Source organism: Chiloscyllium plagiosum, unplaced genomic scaffold, assembly GCF_037043375.1.
Source record: "Chiloscyllium plagiosum isolate Xiang-an unplaced genomic scaffold, Cpla_swu_hap1 HiC_scaffold_51, whole genome shotgun sequence".
Lineage (NCBI taxonomy): Eukaryota > Metazoa > Chordata > Chondrichthyes > Orectolobiformes > Hemiscylliidae > Chiloscyllium > Chiloscyllium plagiosum.
The window spans coordinates 13,860,806-13,888,218 of record NW_028270189.1 but is presented as its reverse complement, the minus strand read 5'-3'; the positions used below and the strand labels follow the sequence as shown (position 1 = coordinate 13,888,218).

The window sequence follows — 27,413 nt, the reverse complement described above, 5'->3', positions numbered from 1 at the left end:
CCCTCCATGAATAAAGGAAATCTACTGCAGAGCTCACACAAAGGGAATCCTTCCCCTCAGTAAACTCTCCCATCACATGACCCAACATATCAGCTAAAGCAGGACACACTGCGCATGCTCTAGCCAACAAAGGGACCCGGGTGATTGATGTCAGCACCGGACCAATGAAAGGACGGTGGGCGGAGCTGGAGGACCGAGCGGGATGTTAGTCCTCCAACCAATCAACGTGAATGAAGGGCGGAGCTAAACTAAACCATGTGATCCCCCTCGCGCGCGGCGCAGAGTCGCTGTAATGAATGCTCGGGAAGTTGTGGAGAGAAAGGATACGGTAAGGAAAGAAATAAACAGGGAAGCGGAGAAAAACTGTGTTGATATGAGCGGAGAGGTTTTACAAACAAATTGTGCGCATCGGAAAATACAAATTTGAACGTCCCAGTCCCGTGTTTGCAGTAAATGGGGAATTGCCTCAGCGCGGCTGCAGGCCTGAGTGAGCGCCGCCATCTTTATTCGGGACAACGATTCACTGGACACGTGCGGAGCCGCCATCTTTGTAGGGGGCAAGGTGCAGCCAGGCGCATGTGCAGCCTTTCTCTGGTATAGAGTCATTGTGATCATAGCAGCCAAATACTGCTCTGATTCTCCTCTGGGCTCCCTCATGGCCACTTTGTCAATATCTAGCTTCCTCAGTCTCGAACCATGGGTGTATTTTTGGTCTGTTTACTACTGTATTATTACTTTTATAGACCTTTGTAAATGAGTTTTTCACTGTGGCCCAGCCCCTGATTATGTACTGCTCTATTATCAGATTACTTTTTTCTTGAATATTTTTGACAGTCAAGAATTCTTTTCTCCAATAAGCAAATGTATTTTCCTTCCATTTCTGATTATCAAATTCTGCACCATTTTCATTCCCTGTAAATCCATTTTGCACTCCATGAAACATCAACTGTGTTTCTCCTTCCACAGATACCAGTGATTAATGCCAAAACCCTGTTGCCTGTGGAGAGGGTGATGTTTGACTTTCTTGTACAGCTGCAGTTTGTGTGGTGAAGGTGCTCCGACAATGTGGTTGGGTAAGAGACATTACAGAGTATTCATTACAGCAACAGTGATGATTTGAAAATAATGTCAAATCAACAACAGTTTGTATTTTTATTATCATGCTTATAATTTCACAAAAATACTATTGAGAACTTTAGAGATAAGGCCAGAGATGGAGATATTAGGTCAGGTGACTAAAAGCAGGTTTTCAGGGATGTCTTAAAGGTGGAAAGCAGACCTGTGAGATTTTGGCTGCGAATTTCAGACCATGCTGCTTCAGCAACTGTAGAAACAGCCACACAGATGAAGTAATGAATTAACAAATGGTTGGGAGTCTCAAAGAAAATGGGTTGTCGAGGTCTCAAAGGGTGTGTGGTGCAGGAGGCTAGGGATTATCACAGCCAGGAATTAAATCAAGTGTGAGAAATTTAAATTGAGGGATATTGGCCACATGCTGGCAGGTGAGACTAGATTGGGTTGGGATATCTGGTTGGCATGGACGGGTTGGACCGAAGGGTCTGTTTCCATGCTGTACATCTCTATGACTCTATGTTGTTGCTTATGAATAGGAGACTTTTGATGAATCAACAAGCAGATATTTAGATGTTCTTGAGATTAAAGGGAGGTTGAATGTGGGAAGCTGGCCAGGGAGTGAGTTTGGATAATGAAGTCTAGAGATAACACAATGTGGATGAAAGTATATGAGCTGAGACAAGGGTGAAATCAGCTAGAAATAGTGATCTTGGAGTGGGACTGAGCTATCACCCTCACCTCACCTCTGGGATTCAGCTGGTTGTCAGGTTGTGAATCAGGCGGTGACACAATCGGGAGCTGAGTGGCCCTGGTGGAGCCTAAAGTGAGTGTCGCTCAGCTGGCTGTTGTTGAGCAGCTGCTGCTTGGTAGCCCTGTTGATGACTACTTCCATCACTTTACTGCTGATCGAGTGTGGACTGATAGATGGAAATTGCCTGGGTTGGATTGCCCTGTGTTTTTGTGTTGAACATCCCTGGGCAATGTTTCGCATTTTTGGTAGATGCCAGTGCTGGAGCGATACGTGGCTTGGTTGGTGGCAAGTTCTGGAGCACAAGCCATCAGTATTATTGCCAGAATATTGGCAGGGCCTGTAACCTTTGCACGACTTAACCATTTCTTGACGTTATTCAAACTGAATCGAACTGGCTTAAAACTCACATCTGTGATGTTGGAAACCACTGGAGAAGGCTGAGATGGATCATCCCACTTTGCACTTCTGGATGCAGATTGCTGCAAATGCTGTCATCTTATCTGGTGAATGGATGTGTGAGGCCCCTCCATCAGTAAAGGTGGGGATATCTGTGATGCTTCCTCCAGTGAGTTGTTTAATTGTCCATCACCATTCACAACTGGATGTGGCAGAACTGCAGAGCTCCGATCTGTTCCATTGGATGTTGGATCACTTAGCTCTGTTGCTTGCTGCTGATGCTGTTTGATATGCAGGTAATTCTGTTTGATAGCTTCACCAGATTAGCACTTCATTTTTCGGTCTGCCTGGTGCTGCTCATGGCATGCCCTCCTTTACTGTCCATTGTGATGGGTGAGAGCAGGATTTACAACCCCATGAGATTACAGATTGTGCTGGAGTACAGTTCTGCTGCTGTTGATGTCCCACAGTACCTCATAGATACCCTGTTTGAGATCCTACATCTCTTTGAAGTCTGTCTCATTTAGAACGGTGATGGTGCCACTCAACACAGTGGAGGTTTTCTCAACTTTAAGGCAAGGCATTGTCTCCAAAAGGAACATGTAATGGTCGTTCTTACCGATACTGTATGGCCAGACGTATCTGCAGCTGGTCAATTCATAACAATGAGATCAAGTATGTTTTTTTCCCTCTTGTTGGTTCCCTCACCACCCGCTGCAGACTCAGTTGAGCAGCTATGTCCTTTAGGACCTGGCCAGCTCAGTCAGTAATTCTGTTGCAGAGCTAGTCTCGATTGTGGACATTGAAATCCTGTACCCAGAGTACGTTTGACACCATTTTATTGCCTCAGTGCTTCCTCCAAATGTTGTTCAACACGAAGGAGAACTGATTCATCAGCCAAGGGAGGACAGTACGTGGTAATCAGCAGGAGCCATGAGACTCCCAGGGCGAATCCTCCCTGTCTGTACACCACTGTGCCACCACCTCTGCCTGGTCTGTCCTGCCGGTGAGACAGGACATATCCAGAGATTTTAGGAGAAATTGAAGACTGCAGATGCGGAGGTCAGAGTCAAGAGTCTGGTGCTGGAAAAGCGCAGCAGGTCAGGCTGATGAAGGGCTGAGGCTCAAAACGTCGATTCTCCTGCTCCTCTGATGCTGCCTGACCTGTTGTGCTTTTTCAGCACCACACTCTTGATATCTAGGATGGTGATGGTGGTGTTTGGTCATTGTCTGTAAGGGATGATTCCGTGAATATGACTATGTCAGGCTGCTTCTTGACTAGTCTGAGGTACAGCTCTCCACGTTTTGGCATCAAAAACTAGATGTTAGTGAGGAGGACGTTGCAGCATTGAGAGGGCTGATTCTGTGATTGCAATTTCTGGTGCCTTGTTAGATGCCACATGGTCCATTCAGTTTCATTCCTGTGTTGAGACTTGGCAGTGATTAGTACAATGAATAGCTGGATGGGCTGCTGTCAGGTTGGCAGGATTTTTTTCACCATTGACAATGATTCCATGGAGATCAGGAGATTCCTAATTCCAGTTATTTCTCGTGAATTCAGATTCTACCATCTGCCAAGACGGGATTCGAACCAGGACTTCAGTCGTTTGTTTTAATATTCTGGATAAAAGCTAAATACATCAGGTTTGTTCACTCATTTTAAATATCACTAACCCTGGATTTGTTTCTTGTAAAACACTGTCCATCATCCTGTCTCCTCCATCCTCCCCTCCAACAACGAGTGAGGGGCACATGGAGTTTCTCTGTCACTAAGACTGAGATAATCCGATCTGCTGCTTCCCTCCCTCCCACTAGCCCACTGAGCCAAACTGCCTCACGTGGTGTTCCTGGTTTTTGTTGTAAACCTACATCTTTCTCCAGTCTCTTGTTAAGCCTTATCAGAGCTCATCTTAACAATTTACCCAACGCTCGCTAAATCACAGACTTTCCAACACTCTGTCTCCTCCTCCTCCTCACCGATTCACAGATCTTGTTCTGTCGGTCTGTCTTTTCTGGTTATGCCCTTCTCTCCCCTTCTTTGAAAAACCTCCTTTTGACCTCACGGTTTTTGGAAAATCCTGCTCCATTTCCACTCTCTCTTTCCTTTCTGAATTCCTTGCATTTGGTGTCCCTCCAGTATCTATCCTTGCTCTCTCCTCTATCTCACCTACATACTGCCAGGAGTTGACATTGTGAAAAAGCACCATGTTAGGTTTCACATGTACACTGACACTGCCCAGCTCTCCCTCCCCATCATCCCTCTCCATTACTCCACTGTTACTCAGTTACCAAACTGCTTATCACATTCCCACTACTCGATTAGCTGCAGTTTCCTCCAGTGAAACATTGTCACGGTTAAACCCATTGCCTTCAGTTGTTATTCCAAATTCCTTTCTCTTACTGCTGAGCCTCTCCCTCTCCCTGGTAACTGTCTGAGGCAGAAATATGTTCTTCACAATATTGCTGTTATATTTGACCCCAAGGTGACCTTCTGATCAGACATCTGCACAATCCCAAACACCAGGGAATTCCAATCTCTTAAACATTGTTTGTCTCCACCTCACCCCAGCTCCATTGCGACTGAAATCCCTTACCCGCCTCTGTGTCGCCTTAAACTTGACGAATCTGAAGCAGAACCCTTGATTCCGCGACTGACCCAGAATCTGTTTCCAGACTCCCTTTTCAGTATTAACACTCGGAAACATCCACTCAGTATTTATCCTGTCAAACCCCTTAAGAATCCCATCTGTCTCAATGAGATCACCTCTCTTTCTCCAAAATCCAGTGAGTAGAGTCCCAACCTGTTCAGCCTTTATTTAAAAGATAATCCATCCAAACCAGGGATCATCCCAGTGAATCTTCCCTGCTGAAAAATGTGTTGCTGGAAAAGCACAGCAGGTCAGGCAGCATCCAAGGAGCAGGAGAATCAATGTTTCGGGCATAAGCCCTTCTTCAGCTTATGCCCAAAACGTTGATTCTCCTTCTGCTTGGATGCTGCCTGACCTGCTGCGCTTTTCCTGCAACACATTTTTCAGCTCTGATCTCCAGCATCTGCAGTCCGGACTTTCTACTCGTGAATCTTTCCTGAAATGCCTCCAATAAAGTGACACATTTCCGTATCTAAAGGGACCAAAACTGCTCACTTTACTCCAGATATGGTGGTCTCACCACCACTTCCTCATGTTACTCTCAGGTATATACTCCAAACTCTCATACTGAAAACCCTCTAAACAAAACATTCCATTCCCCTTCTTGATGACCTGTTGTAACTATGTACAGTAATCCTGCGCCAGGAGGAGGGGATGGTGTGGGTTTCTAACTTGAACTGAGAGTGACAGATTTTATAAACTTGTATTACAGGATATTACAGGTGGACATTCAGATGGTAATCTCAGTAAATGTTCTGCCAAACTCTGAATTACTCAGTACATCAGGACCTGGATATTCTCATTGTGAGTATTGCATTCCAGATCAATCCCTTTTGCTGCTTAAAAATTCTCCTTTGAATCATCACATTCTCTCAAAAGGTCTCCCCAAACCATCATGTGTTATGTAATCTTTTTATAATGATGTAATGAGTGTAAGGTTTATTATTCGAATGTGTAATTTTTGTATAAGAATGTCTCAGAGAGGGAGAGAATATTCTTCAAGGGGAGAGTAACCATTTTGAGGGGAGGCTGTTGTTTATTGGTATCAATGACATAGGAATAGAAGAGTTCACATTGTTGGATCATTCGAATCTCTTGTGGGGTAGAATTGACCTCCATCAGAAGGATGGATTGTACCTGCACTGAAAGGGAAGAGTTGCTAGTGCTATTCAGGAGGCATTAAACCAGTGAAGGAATGGAGGTAAACTCAAAAGAGTGAGGAAAGAGCCAAGTCTGAGGCTGGTATAGTTCAGGCGTCAAACAGTCAAGGCAGGCAAGGGCAAGGCACAGAATGAGGTAGGACTGAGCAGTTACACTGCATTTATTTCAATGCAGGAGGCCCGATAGGTCAGGCAGAGGAGTTCAGGGTATGGTTTTGAAAATGGCACTGGGATATTACAGCAATTACAGAGGTATGACTTAAGCTACTGGTCCTAACAATTCCTAATGTTCCAAGGTATAGATGCTATAGCAAGGATAGAAAGGGGGCAACAGAGCAGGGGGGTGAGGTGGTTTTGATGAGGGATAACATTATGGCTGGGCTTCAGGAGGATATTCCTGGAAGTACATCCAGGCAAGTTGTACAGGTGGAACTGAGAAATAAATAGTCAGCCGGGAATTGAGAAGCAAATTACCAACAGATCACTTATCTGTAAGAATAGTATGATTGTATACAAGACTTGACCTTTTTTAATTCATTCACAGGATGAGGGTGTCACTGGCTGGGCCTCAAGGGCAGTTAAGATTCAACCACGTTGCTGTGGGTCTGGAGTCACATGTAGGCCAGACCAGGTAAGGATGGCAGATTCCTTCCATGAAGGATATTAGTGAATCTCATGGTTTTTTTTTTTGCAACAATCAACAATGGATTCATGGTCTTTAATAGATTCTTACTTCCAAATTTTTATTGAATTCACATTCCACTGTCTGCTGTGACGGGATCCAAATCCTAGGCCCCAGAACGTTATCTGGGTGTCTGGATTATCCATCTAGCGATAGTATCACTAGACCATTGGGCAGGGTGAGTGACTGAGGTATCAGTGGGGCAGCACATCAGCACCAAATATCCCATGGTCTCTGTGGAAGGGCTGGGGAGGGAAATATATCCCTGGTGGTGGGGTCTGACTGTAGGTAGCGGAAATTGCAGAGGTTAATGCGCTGTATCTGGAGATTCGTGGGGTGGCAGGTGAGGACCGGTGGATTATATTCTTATTGTGGTTGGAGGGGTGAGGGGAAGGTGGAGGTACAGGAAGTGGAGGATATGCATTAGAGGGCATTGTTGATCACGTGGGAGGGAAATGCAGTCCTTGAAATAGGAATCCTTTCTGGGATGTCCTGGAGTAGAATTGCTTCTCCTGGAAGCAGATATGGCAGAGGCGGAGGAATTGGGAGTACAGGTTCATGTTTTTACAGGAATATACTCAAGGGAAATCAGATGAGCAAAAAGGGAACATGAAATATCTCTAGGAAATGGTTTAAGTAGAATCCAAAGCGATTCTACAAATATATCAAGGATAAAAGAAAAAACAGACAAAGAATACAACTTCTTAAAGATCAAGAAGGCCATCTGTAGAACAACAGGAGGTGGGAGAGATACTATGCTACTCTTTTCTGGAGAGTTTGGAGAACTTGATAGTTAACAACAGTGATAACTTGAAAAGTGTCCATGTTACAGAGGAGGTGGTACTGGATGTCTTAAATGGCATCAAGGTGGATAAATCTCTGGGTCCTGATCAGGCGTATCCCAGAAATTTGTGGAAAGCTAGGAAAGCAGTGCCCCTCCCTGAGGTATTTATATCATCGTTTGTGACAGGTGAGGTGCTGGAAGACAGGTGTTGTTATTTTAAAAAGGTGGTAAGGAAAGGCCAGGGAACAAGAGAACAGGCAGCCTGAAGTCAGTGGTAGGCAAATTGTTGGAAGGGATTCTGAGGGATAGGATTTATATGTATTTGGAAAGACCAGGAAAGATTAAGGATAGTCAACATGACTTTGTGTGAGTAATTCTCTCTTTCTAACTTGATTGAGTTTTTTTGAAGATGTGACAAAGATGATTGATGAAGGCAGACTGTGGACGTTGTCTATATGGACACTGAACGATGTTCCACAAAGCAGACTGGTTAGCAAGGTTAGATAACATGGAATGTTGGGAGAACGAGCCATTTGGATACAAAACTGGCTTGAAGGTAGGAGGCAGAGGGTGGTGATGGAGGGTTGCTTTGCAGACTGGAGGCGTGTGAGCAGCAGTGTGCTGCAGGAATGGATATTCGGTCCTCAAATAAATGACTTGGATGTAAATATGAGATATAGTCAGTGGGTTTACAGAAGACACCAAAATTGGAGGTGTCGTGGACAGCGAAGAATGTTAGTTCAGAATACAACAGGATCTTGATCAGATGGGCCATTGGAGCAAAGAATGGCAGACGGTGTTCAATTTAGACAAATGCGAGGTGCTGCATTTTGGAAAGGCAAATCAGGGCAGGATTTATACACTTAATGGTAAAGTCCTTCGGAGTGTTGCTGAACAAAGAGACCATGGAGTTCAGATTCATTGTTCGTTGAAAGTAGAGTCGCAGATAGTCAGACTAGTGAAGGTGGTGTTTGGTATACTTATATTTATTGGTCGATGCATTGAATACAGAAGCTGGGACATCATATTGTGGCTGGACAGGACATTGATTAAGTCATTTCAGGAATTCTGTTTTAAGTTCAAAATCCCCTGTTCTGGGAAGGATGTTCTGAATCTTGAAAGAGTTCAGACAAGATTGACAAAGACTTTGCCAGGGTTGGAGGATTTGGGCTACAGGGAGAGGCTGGGGGTAATTTCCCTGGAGAGTCAAAGATTGAGAGGTGACTTCATGTAGATTTGTAAAATCATGAGGGGTATGGATAAGGTGAACAGCCAGGGTCTTTCCCCCCCCAGGTTAGGTGGTTCCAAAACAAGATCACATGGGCTTAAGTCAAGAGAGCAAAGATTTAAAAGGGATCTGAGGAGCAAAGTTTTCAAGCTGTGTGTGGTGTGTGTATTGGATGAGCTGCCAGATGAAGTAGTGGAGGCTGATACAATTACAACATTTGAAAGGCATCTGATTGGGTACATGAATAGGAAGGGTTTCGAGGGATACGGATCAATAGCTGGGAATAGGATTCCATTAGTTTAGGATTCCTAGTTGGCATGGACAAATTGGACCAAAGATCTGTTTCTGTGCTGTACATCTCTGTGACACGAATAAATGAAAATAAGATGTGTTCCTCTTTTGTAGAGAGCTAGCAGAAGCACAGATAATTGTATGTGGAGCTGAGAAGGTTAAGCAGTGAGTTTGACCAGCTGCAAATTTGTGTCTAGGATATTTAATTTGCAGAGAGAAGGGAATTGTGAACAATGTCACAATTTTAGTAACTATTTTCAGGTAATTGGCAAACAATATGTGAACATGTGAACAATATTTTATTCAGTAAAGTCTGAGCATCTGGAACTGTCTGATTGGCAGCTGGACACAGACTCGGCAGTTATTCATAAAAAGATTTGGAATTTTACTTTTTAGGGGAAGATTTGGGGGGGCTATGGGCAAATGGGAAGGGAATTGGGACAGATGTGCAGCATCTCCAGAGGGAGAGAGTACAGTCCCAATGGGCTGAATAGCTCCCAGCCCCTGTGCTCTGTGATACTGCCCCATTCACTATGAATGATGAAGCTCATCCCAGGACAGAGAGAGGGAGGATCCCACCACTCACCTCACAATGGGTCTCGTGTGATTGATGTCAGCGCAGGCCAATGGGGGCAGAGGGCAGTACTAGAGGACCAGGTCGTACCAGTTTGTCTTCCAACCAATCAGAGTGAATGAGGGCATCCTCAAGGCTGGAACTAAAGAAAGGCACTTGTAGCAGAGATCTGAGAAACTGGAGGACATGAGATAGGGAGCGTTCTGTGGCTGGTGAGGAATTATATAAATAAGGAAGAGTTGTGAGGCTGGATGAGGTGACAGTGATCAGGAGAGTTGAGGATGGAGGGATTTAGAGTTAGTGAGGATTAGAGTCATAATGTTATACAGCAAGGAAACAGACCCTGTGGTCCAACCAGTCCATGCCAACCATAATTGCAAACTGAACTAAGTGTACGTGCCTCCGCTTGGTCCACATCCATCCAAATATTTCCTATTTATGTACTTATCTGAATGTATTTTAAATATTGTAATTGTATTCACAGCTACCACTTCCTCTGGAAATTCATTCCACACGTATATATATTTTTTAAAACCCTTATGTCTTTTCTCAAACCTTTCTCATTTCTTCTCAAAATGAATGCACCCGAGTTTTGAATCCCCCTCTCCCCTGGCTATTCACCTTATCTACACTCTTTCTGATTTTATAAACCTCTAATAAGGTCACCCCTCAACCTCGTGCACGCCAGTGGAAAAAATTCCCAGCCTATCCAGCCTCTCCTTAGAACACAATCCCTCCATTCATGGCAACATGCAGGTAAATCTCTCCTGAACCTGCTCCAATTTAATAATATCCTTCCTATAACAGCACAACCAGAACTGGACAGAGTATTCCAGAAGAAGCCTCCCCAACGTCCTGTACATTCTCAACATAACGTCCCAACTCCAGTACTCAAAGGTCTGAACAATGAAGGTAAGTGTGCTAAGCACCTTCTTAACCACCCTGTCTACATGTGACACAAACTTCCAAGAGTGAAGCCCTCGGTCTCTTCGTTCCCATATCACTACTCAAGGCCCTACTTTTATTGAGTGTAAGTCCTACCCTCGTTTGTTTTGTCAGAATGTAGTATTTTGCATTTATTCCAATCCAAAAGTCCTTCAAGTATAAAGGCAGTAAGAGTATAATTAAGAGGGAAATCAGGAGGCAAAAAGGGGACGTGAGATAGCTTTGGCGAATAGGGTTAAGGATAATCCAAAGGGCTTTTATAAATACATTAAGAACAAAAGGCTAACTAGGAGAAAATAGAGATCAGCAAGGCAGTCTTTGTGTGGGGCTTCAGGCGATGGGCGAGATAGGGAAACAATACTTTGCATCAGTGTTTACTGTGAAGAAGTACATGGGCGATATAGAATGTGGGGAAATAAATGGTGACGTCTTGAAAAATGTCCATATTACAGAGGAGGAGGTGCTGGATGAGTGGCTAAGGAGCTGGTGCAGGGGAAAATGATTCACATTTTTGCATCATTGTGATCTCCTCTGGAGTAGAGTTGACCTGATAAGAAGGATGGATAGTACCTGATTTGGAAGGTGTGTAATATCTGGGCAGGGAGATTTGTTAATGCTACTCAGGAGGCATTAAACCAGTGAGGGAGTGGGTGTGATTGCAAATAGATAGTGAAAAAAGAGGTATGTCTGAGGCTGGTGCAGTTCTGAGGTCAAATAGTCAAGGCAGACAAGGGCAAAGCAGAGAATGAGGTCAGACTGAGCAGTTACACTGCATTTATTTCAATGCAAGAGGCCTGACAGGGAAGGCAGATGGGCTTAGGGTATGGTTTTGAACATGGCACTGGGATATTATGAGTATTACAGAAACGTGGCTCAGGGATGGATAGGACTGGCAGCTTAATGTTTCAGAGTATAGATGCTATAGGAAGAATAGAAATGGGGTCAAGAGAGGGGGGGAGTAGCGTTTTTGATCAGGGATAGCATTATGTTTGTGCTTAGGGAGGATATTCATGGGAGTACGCCCAGTGAAGTTATTTGGGTGGAACTGGGAATTAAGAAAGGCTTGATCACCTTATTGCGGTTGTCTGCGTGGATTGCATCCGGGTTCTCTGGTTTCCTCCCACAGTCCAAAGATGTGCAGGGTAGATTGGATTATCCAGGCTGAATTGCCCGTAGTGTTCAGGGATGTGTAGGTTGGGTGGCCCTGGAAAATGCAACATTACAGGGGGAGGTTAGGAGGCTCTGAGCGTCAGTATCGATGTGATGGACCGAATGGTCTCATTCCACACTGTTGGGATTCTGGGATTCTCTGATAATTCTATTAATTTTAAAATAGTTACAGAAAATAATAGACCAGATTGTCCAATTTAGAAACTTAACTTTTCAAAGGTCAATTTTGATGGCACAAGGCAAAAACTTTCATCTGACCCCTCAAACCTGCTCTGCCATTCAATAAGATCAGGGTTGATCTTTTCATGGCCTCAGCTCCACATTCCTGCTCTCTCACCATAACCCTTAATTCCTTTCCTGTTCACAAATCTACCTTTTGCCTTAAAGGCAAATAAAGTTGATAGCTCAACTGCTTCACTCAGCAGGGAATTCCACAGATTCACAACCCTTTAGCTGAAGAAGTTACTCCTGAACTCAGTCCTAAATCTGCTCCACCTTATTTTGACGCTACGTTCTCTAGTTTCACCCACCCCTGGTGAAAATAAACTCCCTGCTTCTATCTTACTTACTCCCTTCATAATTTTGTTTTTTTACCCCATCCAATCTCCCATTCTTCTAAATTACAATGAGTTTTCTCAATCTCTCCACATACACCAACCCTCTCAACTCCAGGCCCAAATTAGTGACCCTCCTCTGCACCCCCTCCAGTGCCAGTACATCCTTGCTGAAGTAAGGAGATCAAACCTGTACACACCTGTACCAGGTGTGGCCTGTACAGCTGCAGCATAACCATCCCTCTAGCAAGGAAGCACAATATTCCGTTCACTGCCTTAATTACCTGCTGCACCTGCAAACCAACTTCCTGTGATTCATGCAGAAGGACACCCAGCTCCCTCTGCACAGCAGCATGCTGCAAGTTTTCACCATTTCATCATCCAGTTTGCTGTTAGTCCGACCAAAATGGATGACCTCTCATTTCCCAACATTGTCCTCCATCTGCCAGATCCTTACCCACTCACTCAACCGATCTGTATCCCTGTGCAGACTTACGGTGGCCTCTGCACACATTGCTCTACCTCATCTTTGTATCAAATCTGAACTCTGACACCGTACACTTGGTCCTCAACTCCAAAACATTTGTGTAAATTGTAAACAGTTGTAGTGCCAACACTAATCCAAACACCCGTTTATCCCCATTCTTTACTTTTTGTTGGTTAACCGATCCTGTATCCATGCTAATACATTACCCATAAAGCCGTGCAGCCTTTATCTTATACAGCAGCCTTTCATGTGGCAACTTGTCGATTACTTTCTGGAAATCCAGATACACCACATCCACCGGGTCCCCCTTGTCCAATGCATTTGTGATGTCCTCAAATAGTTCAAGTAAATGCGTTAAACATGAGCTGCCTTTCATGAATCCATGCTGTGTCTGCTCAATGGGGGATAGTTTCTGCCCAGATAACTCGCTACTACTTCCTTGAGAGGTTCAAGCATTTTCCCCACTACAGAAGTTAAACTAATGGGTGTTTTTTTTTAAAATAGTGGCATCACATTTGCAGCTTTCCAATCTGTCAGATACGTCCCAGAGTCCAGCAAATATTCGGGAATTATCATAAACACATTTGCTATTTTCCTGGCCATCTCTTTTCGCCCCTGGGATGCATTCCATCACGGCCAGGCACCTCTTTTACCTTTAGGCTGTTCCCATTCCCAGCACTTCCTCTTTACTGAGAGTGATTGATTCTCTGTCCACATCTGCCATTGCCTCCGTAGGCCTGTAAAAATGAGACAATGAGAGTACACAGACAGTATGTTCCTGTTAAGGGCAAGGCTGGGAGGCGTAGAGAATGCTGCCTGTCAAGAGAAATTGAGGCTCTGGTCAAGAAAATGAAGGAGGGATATGACAGGTACAGACAGCTGGGTTTGAGTGGGTCCCTGGAGGAGTATAGAGACAGTAGGAGAATACTTGAGGGAAACCAGGAGGGCAAAAAGGGGACAAGCGATGGCTTTGGGAAATAGGTTTAAGGAGAATCCAAAGAGATTCTAGAAATACACTAAGGACAAAGAGTGACCTGGCAGAGAATAGGGACCCTCAAAGATCAACAAGACTGACTATGGAACCGCAGGAGGTTGGAAAGATTCTATATGAATATTACACATTGGTTTTTACTGAAAAACGATATGGAAGCTAGAGAATTTGCACAAATAAATAGCGATAACTTGGCAAGTGTCCATGTTACAGAGGATACCCTGAATGTCTTAAAATGGATAAAGGTGGATAAATCCCTGGGACCTGATCAGATGTATCCCAGAAATTTGTGGGAAGCTAGGGAAGTGATTGTTGGGCCCCTCCCTGAGATATTTGTGTCATCAATAACTACAGGTGAGGTGCTGGAAGATGTGTGCCATTATTTGAGAAAGGTGGTAAGGAAAAGCCAGAGAACTATAGACCGGTGAGCCTGTAGTCAGTGGCAGGCAAGTTGTTGGAAGGGATTCTAAGGGACAGGATTTGCATGTAATTGGAAAGGCAAATAATTGGGGAGAATCAGCATGGCTTTGTGCATGGACATCGTTAACATGGACTTCAGGAAGACACAATGTTCCACATAACAACAGACTGGTTAGCAAGTTCAACATCATAGAATACGGGGAGAACTAGCTATTTGGATTAAAAAAATGGCTGAAAGGTCATTCATCACAGAGATATACAGCACAGAAACAGTCCCTTCGGTCCAACCCATCCATGCCAACCAGATATTCCAGCCCAATCTATCCCACCTTCCAGCACCCGGCCCATATCCCTCCAAATCTTTCCTATTCATATACGTATCTAGATGCCTTTTAAATGTTGCAATTGTACTAGCCTCCACCACTTCGTCTGAAAACTCATTCCATACACGTACCATCCTCTGTGTGTAAACGTTGCCCCTCGGGTCTCTTTTATATCTTTCCCCTCCCACCCTAAACCTATGCCCTCTAGTTCTGGAAGCCTCCACTCCAGGGAGGAGACTTTGTCTATTTATCTTCTTTATCCTATCCATGCCGCTCATGATTTTATGTACCTCTGTGAGGTCACCCCTCAGCCTCCGACACTCCAGGGAAAACAGCCCCAGCCTATTCAACCTCCCCTTGTCGTGATTTCGACCAGGAGCAGATTTGTCTCCAGGATATTTAGTTGACAGAGAGGGAAAGTAGAAAGTTTGTCACAATTTTTAGTAACTGCATTCATGTAACTGGCAAATAATGCAAGGTAAAAATGAGAAGATTATTTTACTGAGTCAGTTCTGAGCATCTGGAACAGTTTGAACAACAGCTGAATGCAGAATCAACAGTTACTGTCAAAACAAATTTGGAATTCAACTTTTTAAGGAAAGATTTGGAGGGCTATGGACAGATGGGAGGGGAGTTGGGACAGATTTGCAGCATCTGCAGAGGGAGAAAGTACAGCTCAAATGGGCTGAATAGCCCCCAGCCCTTATACTCTGTGATAATGCCCCATTCACTGTGAATGATGAAGCTCATCCCACCGCAGAGCCATCGAGCCATAGAGATGTACTGCACAGAAACAGACCCTTCGGTCAAACTCGTCCATGCTGACCAGATGTCTTAACCTAATCAAGTCCTATTTGCCAGCACTTGGCATATATCCCTCTATACCCTTCCTATTCATATACCCATTCAGATGCGTTTCAGATGGTGTAATTGTACCAGGCTCCACCACTTGTCCTGACCGAAAATTCCATGCATGCAGCATCATCTGATTGACAGAAGTTGCCCCTTAGGTCCCTTTTAAATATTTTCCCTGTCAACTTAAACCTATGCCCTCTCGTTCTGGACCTGTCTATTTATCCCATTCATGCCCCTCATGGTTTTATAAAACTCAATGAGGTCACCCTTCAGCCTCCAACACTTATGGGAGGATCCCACCAACTTGACACAATGGGGCCCAGGTGATTGACAGCAGCTGCAGACCAATAGGAGAGTTGGCGTGATCCTCCAGCCAATAGAAGTGAATGAGGGGTGTGGCCAGCAGGCCAACACGTGACCATGAGCTGTGCAGGCGCAGTGTCACTGTGAGGGGGGGACTCAGTGAGTGTGATGGGAGTGGCATAGACTGGGAGAAAAATGGGGTTTGTGGGTACTGGGGCGGTTTATAAACACATGATGTAGGCTGCTTGACATGAATTACAAGCTCCCGCTAAATAAAAACCAGAAAAAACTGTGGATGATGGAAATGATAAACAACAACCAGAAAGTGCTGGAAAAGCTCAGCAGGTCTGGCAGCATCTGTGAAGACAAGTCATAGTTAACATTTCTGATCCTATGAACCTTCCTCAGAACTGATGTGACTGAGGAAAAAATGTTGGTTTATATGCAGAAGGTATAGGTTAAAGAGTAAATGATTGGGAATAGAGCCCAAAGAGAGAGAGAGGAGAAATTGGACAAAGGAGTGTATATCGATCTGGCTGGGGGAGAGTGAATAGCTGGTTATGGGGACTGTTAGTGGCTAATCACAGTGTGTAATAGCAGGCTATATAATAACAAGGCCTGGTGTGTGGGGTAGGGGGCTAGGATGCTAGGACGTGGGAGAGTTCAGGATCTAAAATTATTGAATTTGATATTGAGGCCAAAGGGCTGAAGGGTCCCCGAGTGGGTGATGAGGTTTTCTTCTTCCAGCTTCGTTAACATGTGGCACTGGAAACACACAGCAGGTCAGGCAGCATCCAAGTAGCTGGAGAATCGACATTTTAGGTATATGCCCTTCATCAGGAATGTGCGGTGTGGGAAAGAGTGCTGAGAAATAAATAGGAGGGGGTGTGTAGGTTGGGGGGGAAGGGAGCTAGGAAGGCAATAGGTAGATGCAGATGAGAGGTAATGGTGAGAGGGTGGAGTGGATAATGGGGAAGGAAGATGGACAGGTGGGTCAGTTCAAGAGGCCAGTGCCGAGTTGGAGAGTTGGAGCTAGGATAAGGTGGGGTGAGGGGAGATGAGGAAACATTGATGCTGTGTGGTTGAAGGGTCCCAAGGCGGACGATGAGGTGTTATTCCTCCAGGCTTCGGATGGGTCGATTTGGCGATGGAGGCAGCTCAGAATCTGCATGTCCTTGGCGGAGTGGGAGGGGCTGTTGAAGTTGTCGGCCACAGGGCAGTGTGGTTGGTTGGTACGTGTCCCAGAAGTGTTCCCTGAAATATTCCGCAAGTTGGTGTCCTGTCTCCCCACTGTAGAGGAGACCACATCGAGAGCAAAGGACTCAATAGGTGAGATGTTTGAATGTAAGAACTATCTCTGCTGAATGTGGAAGGATCCTTTGGTGTCTTGGATGGAGGTGAGGGGAAGGTGTGGGCACAGGTTTTCCACCTCTTGCAATGGCGAGCGAAGGTGCCTGGGAGTGGAGGATGGGTTGGTGGGGAGCGTGGATCTAACAAGGAAGTCACAGAGAGAATGGTCTCTGAGGAATGCTGAAAGGGCTGGGGAGGGAAATATATCTCTGATGGGGTCTGATTGTAGGTGGTGGAAATGGTGGAGGATGATGTGTTGTACCTGGGTGGAATGTGAGGACTTGGGGGATTCTATCCTTGTTGCAGTTGAAGGAGTTGGGTTCAAGGGCGGAGGTGTGGGAAGTAGAGGAGATACGGTGGAGGGTATTGTTGACCACATGGGAGGGGAAATTGCTGTAATTGAAATACGGATCCATTTGGTATGTTCTGGAGTGTTCTGCCAGTTTGTATCAAGCTTCACTGGAACATTGCAGTAAGTATGAGACAGGGATGCTGCCCAGGGAACAGGCTCGTGTGTTGAAGTGGCAGGCAACTGGAAGCTCAGGGTCTTTTTGCGGCAGAACGTACATCAGCCACCATTTCCATCACATCCACTGAGATGCTGCCAGACACCGGTTCCTGTTCCCTCCATTAACAGCTATGCACTCTCCCAGCCAGATCGCTATCCAGTCCTTTTTCTTTCCAAATGTTCCTTTGGGCTCTGTCCCCACCTATTATTCACTCTTTAACCCCTATCTCCTTTGCCATTGCACTGGGAGCTAAATTGCCCCTAGTTTTCAGAGACGTGTAGGTTAGGTGCAAGATAAATATTTGTCTTTACTATTCATTCTGCACTGACTGTGAGTTTTGTTGTGTGAATTCATTTTATGGGATATTAATTGAGACTGGGATCTCAAAAACAGGTTTTTACAGTCAGCAGAGACATCAGGACCTGAATATAATTGGCATTTAACTGTGAAAACAGAAAGGTTTGTCTGTTCTGTCTATGAGAAAATATCATTTAGTGGGCGGCACGATGGCACAGTGGTTAGCACTGCTGCCTCACCGTGCCTGAGACCTGGGTTCAATTCCCGCCTCAGGCGACTGACTGTGTGGAGTTTGCACGTTCTCCCCGTGTCTGCGTGGGTTTCCTCCGGGTGCTCCGGTTTCCTCCCACAGTCCAAAGATGTGCAGTGTCAGGTGAATTGGCCATACTAAATTGCCCGTAGTGTTAGGTAAGGGGTAAATGTAGGGGTATGGGTGGGTTTCACTTCGGCGGGTCGGTGTGGACTTGTTGGGCCGAAGGGCCTGTTTCCACACTGTAAAGTAATCTAAATCTAATCTTCAATACTTTTGTAAAGCAAAAATCAGAGAGATTGACAAATTTGTGGCTGGATCACCCTTTGGGTGTGTGCTCTGTTCTGGGCCCTGCAGCTGAGGAAGGAGATATTGCCCTGAAAGGGAGCACAGATTTATCCAAATTGCACCTCATCTCTTTGCAGGAACTGTCAGATTTAGTCCCCAATCACCCACTTCGTAATGTTAACCTGTAAACTCTTTATTTTCAGTTCTCTACAAGCTACCCATTAAAATTCCTATGGACTAAAATTCCAGCATCTTTTCAGGTGGAATGTTCCAGATTCTGACAACTGAAAATGACAGGGCTGTACTGAGAATGCTGCTTGGCTCAGTGTGTTTTGGAGTTGGGTGAAAACAATGAGATGAGACAGGGAGAAGGTGAAGCTGAAACTCAGGTTTAGTTCAGGCCATTCAGAAATTCACATGGCCCCAATGGGAATAGCCAATTTTTATGAGATACCTGCTGAATATTTTGTAACAGATTTTAAAGTATAACATGTTAGCTTCAGTAAAGGTCAGGGCTTTAGATTATAATGGACATGCTTGAAGTGAAGAAAGGTTGCTAGCTCATTTAAGTTCTCGCGATAGGAGAACTAGCTGAATCTAGAGAGACATTGTTACAGGAGACCTCAGATCCACGGTATTCTCCTCTTGTACAATGTGGGAAATAAGGGATGCTTCCAGTGTCCCTGGCGACAATATGTGCAGGAAGTGTGCCCATCTGCAGTTACTGGGAAACTGCTTTTCAGATCTGAAGCTGTGAATGGACTCACTGTAGCTCATCTGCAATTCTGAGGATGTTATGGACAGCACGTTCAGTGAGTTAGGAAAGGGAATGGATGACTATCAGATCAAGTAAAAGGCTCAGGAAGGAAATGCAGGAGTTCCCAGTGATCATCCCGCTATCAAACAGATACTGTATCCCGCTTCGGATTCTGCACAGAACAGGAGGAAAGAGAGTGACGGGGATTCAATAGTCAGGGGTACAGACAGGTACTTCTGTGGCCACAGGCATGAATCCAGGATAGTATGTTACCTCCCTGGTGCCAGGATCCGCGATAGCATGGCTAGGTTATTGGACATTGTGGAGCTGGAGGGTAAACAGCCAGTGGTGGTGGAATCCTCTCACTATGCAGACTGTGTATCATTTACACTCTCCACTGCTTCTCACTCATGTCTGCTTCAAAAAGAGGGAATCACTGAGAAACACGGAATAAAATGGGGTCAGAGTCTCTGGTATTAAACTGTTGAACACAATGCCCCCATCTTCTCCATATTGGTCATCAAGCACACAGGCCCGCTGCGATCATCTCATACCTTTTTGATATTAGAATAGATGATAGATGATTGGTTAATGTTTTGGGGAGGCAAATGAACAGAGAGATTTAGTAGGAAATTCTGGAGCTCAGGGTGCAGGAATCTGAGTTAAAAATGGGCTATCCTCAAGGCTGGAATTACAGAAAGGCACTTAGCAGAGAGATTTGTGGGGATCGAGATTACAGAGATAGGGAGGATTGTGTGATTGGAGGATGTTACAGAGATGCTTATGATAGCAGAGATAAGGAAGAGTTGTGAAGCTCCATGAGGTGACAGTGATAGGGAGAGTTGTGAACACGAAGACACCGAGAGTTAAGAGTTTCAAAGTTATGTATCATGGAAATGGATCCTGTGGTCTAACCAATCCATGTCGACTATAATTCCACCTAAACTAATCACACCTGCCTCTGCTTGGCCTATATCCCTCCAAATATCTCCTATTTATGTACTTATTCAAATATCTTTTAAGTATTGTAATTGTATTCACAGCGACCACTTCCTCTGGAAGTTCAACCCATAAGTGCAAAAATAGAAAAACTCATGTCTTTTTAAAATCTTTGTCATCTCTTCTCAAAGTGTATGCACCGGTGTCTTGAATCCCCCTCCCATGCAGCCATTCATCTTATCTACATAGAACATAGAACACAGAAGAATACAGCGCAGTACAGGCCCTTCGGCCCTCGATGTTGCGCCGATCCAAGCCCACCTAACCTGCACTAGCCCACTATCCTCCATATGCCTATCCAATGCCCGCTTAAATGCCCATAATGAAGGAGAGTCCACCACTGCTACTGGCAGGGCATTCCATGAACTCACGACTCGCTGAGTAATGAACCTACCCCTAACATCTGTCCTATACCTACCCCCCCCCTTAATTTAAAGCTATGCCCCTTTGTAATAGCTGACTCCATACGAGGAAAAAGATTCTCACTGTCGACCCTATCTAAACCCCTAATCATCTTATACACCTCTATCAAGTCACCCCTAAACCTTCTTTTCTCCAATGAAAACAACCCCAAGTGCCTCAGCCTTTCCTCATACGATCTTTCTACCATACCAGGCAACATCCTGGTAAACCTCCTCTGCACTCGTTCCAGTGCCTCCACATCCTTCCTATAGTATGGCGACCAAGATTGCACACAATACTCCAGATGTGGCCGCACCAGAGTCCTATACAACTGCAACATGACCTCAGTACTCCGGAACTCAATTCCTCTACGAATAAAAGCCAGTACGCCATATGCCTTCTTCACCGCACTATTTACCTGGGTGGCAACTTTCAAAGATTTGTGTACATGGACACCAAGATCCCTCTGCTCATCCACACTACCAAGTATCCGACCGTTAGCCCAGTACCCCATCTTTTTATTACTCTTACCAAAGTGAATCACCTCACACTTAGCTACATTGAACTCCATTTGCCACCTTTCTGCCCAGTTCTGCAGCTTATCTATATCCCGCTGTAACCTGCCACATCCTTCCTCACTGTCTACAACTCCTCCGACTTTCGTATCATCCGCAAACTTGCTCACCCAGCCTTCTAACCCCTCCTCCAGGTCATTTATAAAAATGACAAACAGCAATGGTCCCAAAACAGATCCTTGCGGAACACCGCTAGTGACGACACTCCAAGATGAACCTTTGCCATCAACTACTACCCTCTGTCTTCTTCCAGCCAGCCAACTCCTAATCCAAACCTCCAACTCACCCTCAATGCCATACCTCCGTATTGTTTGCAGTAGTCTACCATGGGGAACCTTATCAAACGCCTTACTAAAATCCATATACACCACATCTACTGCTTTCCCCTCGTCCACCTCCTTAGTCACCTTCTCAAAGAATTCAATAAGGTTTGTGAGGCACGACCTGCCCTTCACAAAACCATGCTGACTATCTTTGATCACATTATTCCGATCCAGATGTTCATAAATCCTATCCCTTACAATTCTCTCTAAGATTTTGCCCACAACAGAAGTGAGACTCACCGGCCTATAGTTACTAGGGTTATCCCTACTCCCCTTCTTGAACAAGGGAACCACATTTGCTAGCCTCCAATCTTCTGGCACTACTCCTGCAGACAACGAGGACATAAAAATCAAGGCCAATGGCTCTGCAATCTCCTCCCTTGCTTCCCAGAGAATCCTAGGATAAATGCCATCAGGCCCAGGGGACTTATCTATTTTCACCCTTTCCAGAATTTCCAACACCTCTTCTCTACATACCTCAAAGCCATCCATTCTACTTAATTGTGACTCAGTACTCACATTGACAACAATGTCCTGTTCCTGATTGAATACTGACGAAAAGTATTCATTCAGTGTCTCCCCAATCTCTTCAGCCTCCACACGCAACTTCCCACTACTATTCTTGACTGGACCTATTCCTACCCTAGTCATTCTTTTATTCCTGACATACCTATAGAAAGCCTTAGGGTTTTCCCTAATCCTACCAACTAAGGACCTTTCATGTCCCCTCCTTGCTGCTCTTAGCTCTCTCTTCAGGTCCTTCCTGACTACCTTATAACTCTCAATCGTCCCAATTGAACCTTCACGCCTCATCTTTACATAGGCCGCCCTCTTCCATTTAACAAGGGATTCCAATTCCTTATTAAACCACGGCTCACTCACACGACCCTTTCCTCCCTGCCTGACAGGTACATACTTACCAAGGACACTCAATAGTTGCTCCTTGAACAAGCTCCACATATCAATTACACCCTTGCCTTGAAGCTTACTTTTCCAGGCCACACATCCTAAGTCATGCCTCACAGCATCATAATTTCCCTGCCCCCAGCTATAACTCTTGCCCTGTAGTGCACAGTTATCCCTCTCCATCACTAGAGTAAAGGTCACCGAATTATGGTCACTATCCCCAAAGTGCTCACCTACCTCTAATTCTAACACCTGGCCTGGTTCATTACCCAGAACCAAATCCAGTATGGCCTCACCTCTTGTTGGCTTATCTACATATTGTGTCAGGAAACCCTCCTGCACACATTGGACAAACACTGACCCATCTAACGAACTTGAGCTATAGCTTTCCCAATTAATATCAGGAAAGTCCCCCATAACAACCACCCTATTACTTTCACTCTTCTCTTGAATCATCCTCGCAATCCTTTCTTCTACGTTTCTAGGACTATTAGGAGGCCTGTAAAAAACTCCTAACAGGGTGAGCTCACCTTTCCTATTCCTAACCTCAGCCCAAACTACCTCTGATGGCGAGTCTTCATCCATCGTCCTTTCCACAGCTGTAATACTATCTTTGACAAGCAATGCCACACCTCCCCCTCTTTTACCCCCACCTCTGACCCTACTAAAACATTTAAACCCTGGAACCTGCAACAGCCAATCCTGTCCCTGTTCTACCCATGTCTCCGTAATAGCCACAACATCGAAGAACCAGGTACCAACCCACGCTGCAAGTTCACCTACCTTATTTCGTGTACGTCTTGCATTGAAGTATACACACTTCAAACCACTTTCCTGTTTACAGGCACCCTCCTTTGAAATTGATGCCATGTTCCTAACCTCCCTACACTCCAGGTCCTGCACCCTAAAGCTACAGTCTGGGTTGCCATGCCCCTGCAGAGTTAGTTTAAAGCCCCCCCCAAGAGCACTGGCAAACCTCCCACCAAGGATACTGGTGCCCCTCAGGTTCAGGTGTAGACCATCCTGTTTATAGAGGTCCCACCTTCCCCAGAAAGAACCCCAGTTATCCAAATACCGGAATCCCTCCCTCCTGCACCATCCCTGTAGCCACGCATTTAACTGTTCTCTCTCCCCATTCCTCGACTCTCTATCACGTGGCACGGGTAACAAACCAGAGACAACAACTCTGTTCGTTCTAACTCTGAGCTTCCAACCTAGCTCCCTGAAAGCCTGTCTAACATCCTCAGCGCTCCTCCTACCTATGTCATTGGTGCCAATGTGGCCCACGACTTCGGGCTGCTCCCCCTCCCCCTTAAGGACCCGGAAAACACGATCAGAGACATCACATACCCTTGCACCTGGGAGGCAACATACCAAACGTGAGTCTCTCTCGTTCCCACAAAACCTCCTATCTGTGCCCCGAACTAGCGAGTCCCCGATTACTACTGCTCTGCTCTTCCTCACCCTTCCCTTCTGAGTAACGGGGACAGGCTCCGTGCCAGAGGCCTGAGCCCCGTTACTTACCCCTGGTAAGTCGTCCCCCCCACAAGTATCCAAAACGGTATACTTGTTCTTGAGGGGAACGGCCGCAGGGGGTCCCTGCACTGGCTGCTTCCTCCCAGTCCCCCTCACTGTCACCCATCTATCTGCCATCTTTGGAGTTACTACTTCCCTAAAGCTCCGATCTATGACCCCCTCTGCCTCCCGAATGATCCTAAGTTCATCCAACTCCAGCTCCAGTTCTCTAACACGGTCTTGGAGGAGCTGGAGATGGGTGCACTTCCGGCAAGTGTTTTCAGCAGGGATGTCCATGGCATCCCTCACCTCAAACATGTTGCAAGAGGAACATTGCACTGCCTTCACTTCCATCCCTCTGAAAGTAACCTTTTGTAAAAAAAAAACTAGGTCTAAAGAATAGAACAAGCAAAATGCAGCACTTACCTACTTACCACACCGGGTCTTATTATTTAGGTTAGAGGAGGAGGGCGGGTGGGAGACACTACCTCTGTAGTGCCTCGGGTTCTTCTCCTGCGCGCTTTTAAAGGGAAAAAAAACCTACCCGACTGCCCCTCCGGTCTTCGTCACTTTCCCCTGCTGCTCCCGCTCTTTCTGTAAAGAGAGAAAAAAACACCGCTGTCCGCTACCGGTAAGTAATTTTAAAACAAACTGTCTTACCTTAGCTGCTGCTCACACTCCATGATTTTATAAACCTCTAATAATGCCACCCCTCAACCTCCTGCTCTCCAGTGACAGACATCCCAGCCTATCCATCCTCTCCTTCTAAAACAATCATTCCATTCATGGCAACATCCTGGGAAACATCTTCTGAACCTTCTCCAATTTAATAACATCCTTCCTCTAACGGGGACCAGAACTGAACACAGTGAAGAGGCCTCACCAACATCATGTATAACCTCATGACAGGGTCCCAACTCCTATACCTAAAGGTCTGAGCAATGAAGGTAAGCGTGCTAAACACCCACTTAACCACCCTGTCTACATGTGACACAAACTGCAAAGACCTGAACCCCTCGGTCTCTTTGTTCCACATCACTACTCAAGGCCTTACTTTTAATTAGTGTAATTAATTAATGAGGCGAAAGGAGATTTTGTTTTATTAAATATAATATCTTACATTTATTCAAATTAAATTCCATCTGCCACATTTCAGCCCATTCACCCAATTGATCAGGATCCCTCTGTATTCGTGGATAACCTTTTGTTACTGTCTACCTTAACAGTTTTTGATGTCACCCACAAACAAACCATGCTTTGTATATTCTAATTCAAACCATCTACACACATGACAAACAAAAATGGACCCAGCACCGATTCCTGGAGAACACTGCTGGTCACGGGCCTCCAATGTGAAAAACAACCCTCCACTATTACTGTCTCCTATTGTTAAGCTAATTTTGTATCCAGTTGGCAAGCTCTTGCTGAATCCCATGGGATCGAACTTTACAACTTCGTCTCCCCTGCACAACCTTTTTAAAGGCTTTACTAAAGTCCAAATAAACAATGTCTGCCACTCTGCCCTCATCGATCTTCTTGGTGACTACCTTAAAAATCTCAATCAAGTCTGTGAGACACCCTGTTAAGTAACCATGTTGAGTGTCCCTAATCATTCCTTAACTCTCCAAATACATGCAAATCCTATCCTTCTGAATCGCCTCCAACGGCTTACCCACCACTGAGGTCTACAGTTCCTGGGCTGCTCCTTATACCCCTTCATTAACAAAGGTACAACATTAGCCACTCTCCAGTCATCAGGCAGCTCACCTGTAGTTATCGATTACACAACTATTTCTCCATGGTGCCCACAATTTCCTCTCACCCAAACTGTTCCCGTCCTATCACTTCAGTCACTTGCCCTGTCTGATCAGACAAGAAAAGGTCAGGTGTTGCTTGCTTCCTGATAGGAACATTTAAATATTGATAAAGAACATTTCTTGAACTCATTTAACACATTCTTTACCAACCAAACCTTTCACACTATCGTAATCACCTACTACTATAACCTTATTGTTGTGACTGTATATCGGAGATCTCTCTGTATAGTTGTTCCTTATATTCTCCCTGATTATTGCAGCGTCTATAGTGCCATCTGACCAAGGTGATTTTTTTAAAGTTTGAAAACACAATTTTGTTTTTAAAAAATCTTTCCTCTGCGATTTAAATATAAATCTCTTTTTGTTTATTCACTCAGATGTGGATGTTTACCCTGAGGGCAGTTAGGAGTTAACCACATTGCTGTGGGTCTGGAGTCACATGTTGGCCAGACCGGGTGAGGAAGACAGTTTCCTTCCCTAAAGGGCATTAGTGAACCAGATGGGTTTTTTCCTAACAGTCGACAGTAGTTTCATGGTCATCATGAGCCTTTTCATTCGAGATTTTATTGATATCAGATGCCACCATCAGCCATGCTACCATCTAACCCTAATCCTCGGAAGATTGCTCATTTTACTCGTCTAGCAAGAATATCATCTGGCCATTGCCTCCCTTTTTAGCAATGTATTATTTTTAAAAAAGCTCCATCATTCTCAGTGTACAATTTGAGGTAAAATTACACACATGCAATTTCTGAAGCTGGAGAGGGATTACAGAGACAGGGAGGGATGTGGGTCTAGTGGGGGATTGTTGTCCAAACATCACTGTGGTGTACATGGACTGCAGCATTTCAGGGAGGCCGTTCACCACCACTTTCTCCAAGACACATAAAGGTGGCCAATAAATACTGGTCTGGGCAGCAAAGGCAACCTCCAGTGAATAAAACCGAGCAGTGACCTCTCCCAGCTGACTGGTTGTGCAGGTATAAACCGCTCGGAAATGCAGCTTGGAGAAAAGAGAAACAAACAGTGACATTTCACAGCTGCCCTCAGAGAGACCTCTCTCTTTGAGCTGCTCACAGCCGAATCAGCTCAGTGGGTTTCAGTCTCTTGAAACATCAATTTTAGACGGTTTTATTATATTAATAGTGAGAAAGGGGAGGGTTTCTTTTTTATGTCTTTCGGTCTGCTCTTTAAATGTTTAAAATATAAAGCGTAAGCATTAAGTTATTCTCGGGCAGTATTTTTCGAGCAGTAAGACTGTGCCTTTGTCTTGGTCTGTAGATTGTTAAGGCGGAGAGATGGCCTGTTGTAGAGTGGCGTGCTGTTCCTGTCGGATGTTGGAGATTAGAGAGAGTTTCAATGATCCTGATGATTGTGTCTGCAGGAAGTGTGTTTGCAAATCCTATCAGATCACATGGATTGGTGGAGGAGTGATTAAAGGCAGTGAGGTATTGACAGGAGCCGGGGGGTGTGATAGGTGGCAGTCTCAGGATTACAGGACACTGCAGATACAGTCAGGTAGATGGGTTACCTCTAGGAAAACTAGGAGGGGTAGGCAAGTACTGCAGGAATATCCAGTGGTTATCCCCAGCTCAAACAAGTGTACTGTTTTGGAAAATGTAGGGGGTAATAGACTTTCAGGGGAATATAGCACTGACTGCCAAGTTACTGCAACTGAGACTGCCTCTAACATAATGTAAGGTATACCCAGTTCCACGCAAACGATGGTGTTAGGGGACACTCTAGTCAGGGGCACAGTCTGCCATTTCTGCAGCTGACAGTGAGACAT

General features: G+C 45.1%; 1 long non-coding RNA gene across 4 annotated transcripts in view; it reads left to right on the top strand.

The window, feature by feature from the left end:
- Positions 1-239: 239 nt before the first annotated feature.
- LOC148135009 (uncharacterized) overlaps positions 240-27,413 on the top strand; it is a 48,590-nt gene continuing 21,416 nt past the window's right edge. Inside the window, exons 1-7 of one of the 4 annotated variants that reach the window (XR_015755494.1) lie at positions 240-328; positions 967-1,073; positions 3,783-3,865; positions 5,582-5,673; positions 6,574-6,660; positions 10,396-10,500; positions 26,002-26,079. This is a non-coding gene — a long non-coding RNA (uncharacterized LOC148135009). Of the gene's footprint in view, positions 329-638; positions 712-966; positions 1,074-3,782; positions 3,866-5,581; positions 5,674-6,573; positions 6,661-10,395; positions 10,501-26,001; positions 26,080-27,413 lie in introns of those variants that run through there. The other 3 variants (XR_015755492.1, XR_015755495.1, XR_015755493.1) reach the window with 3 other exon arrangements.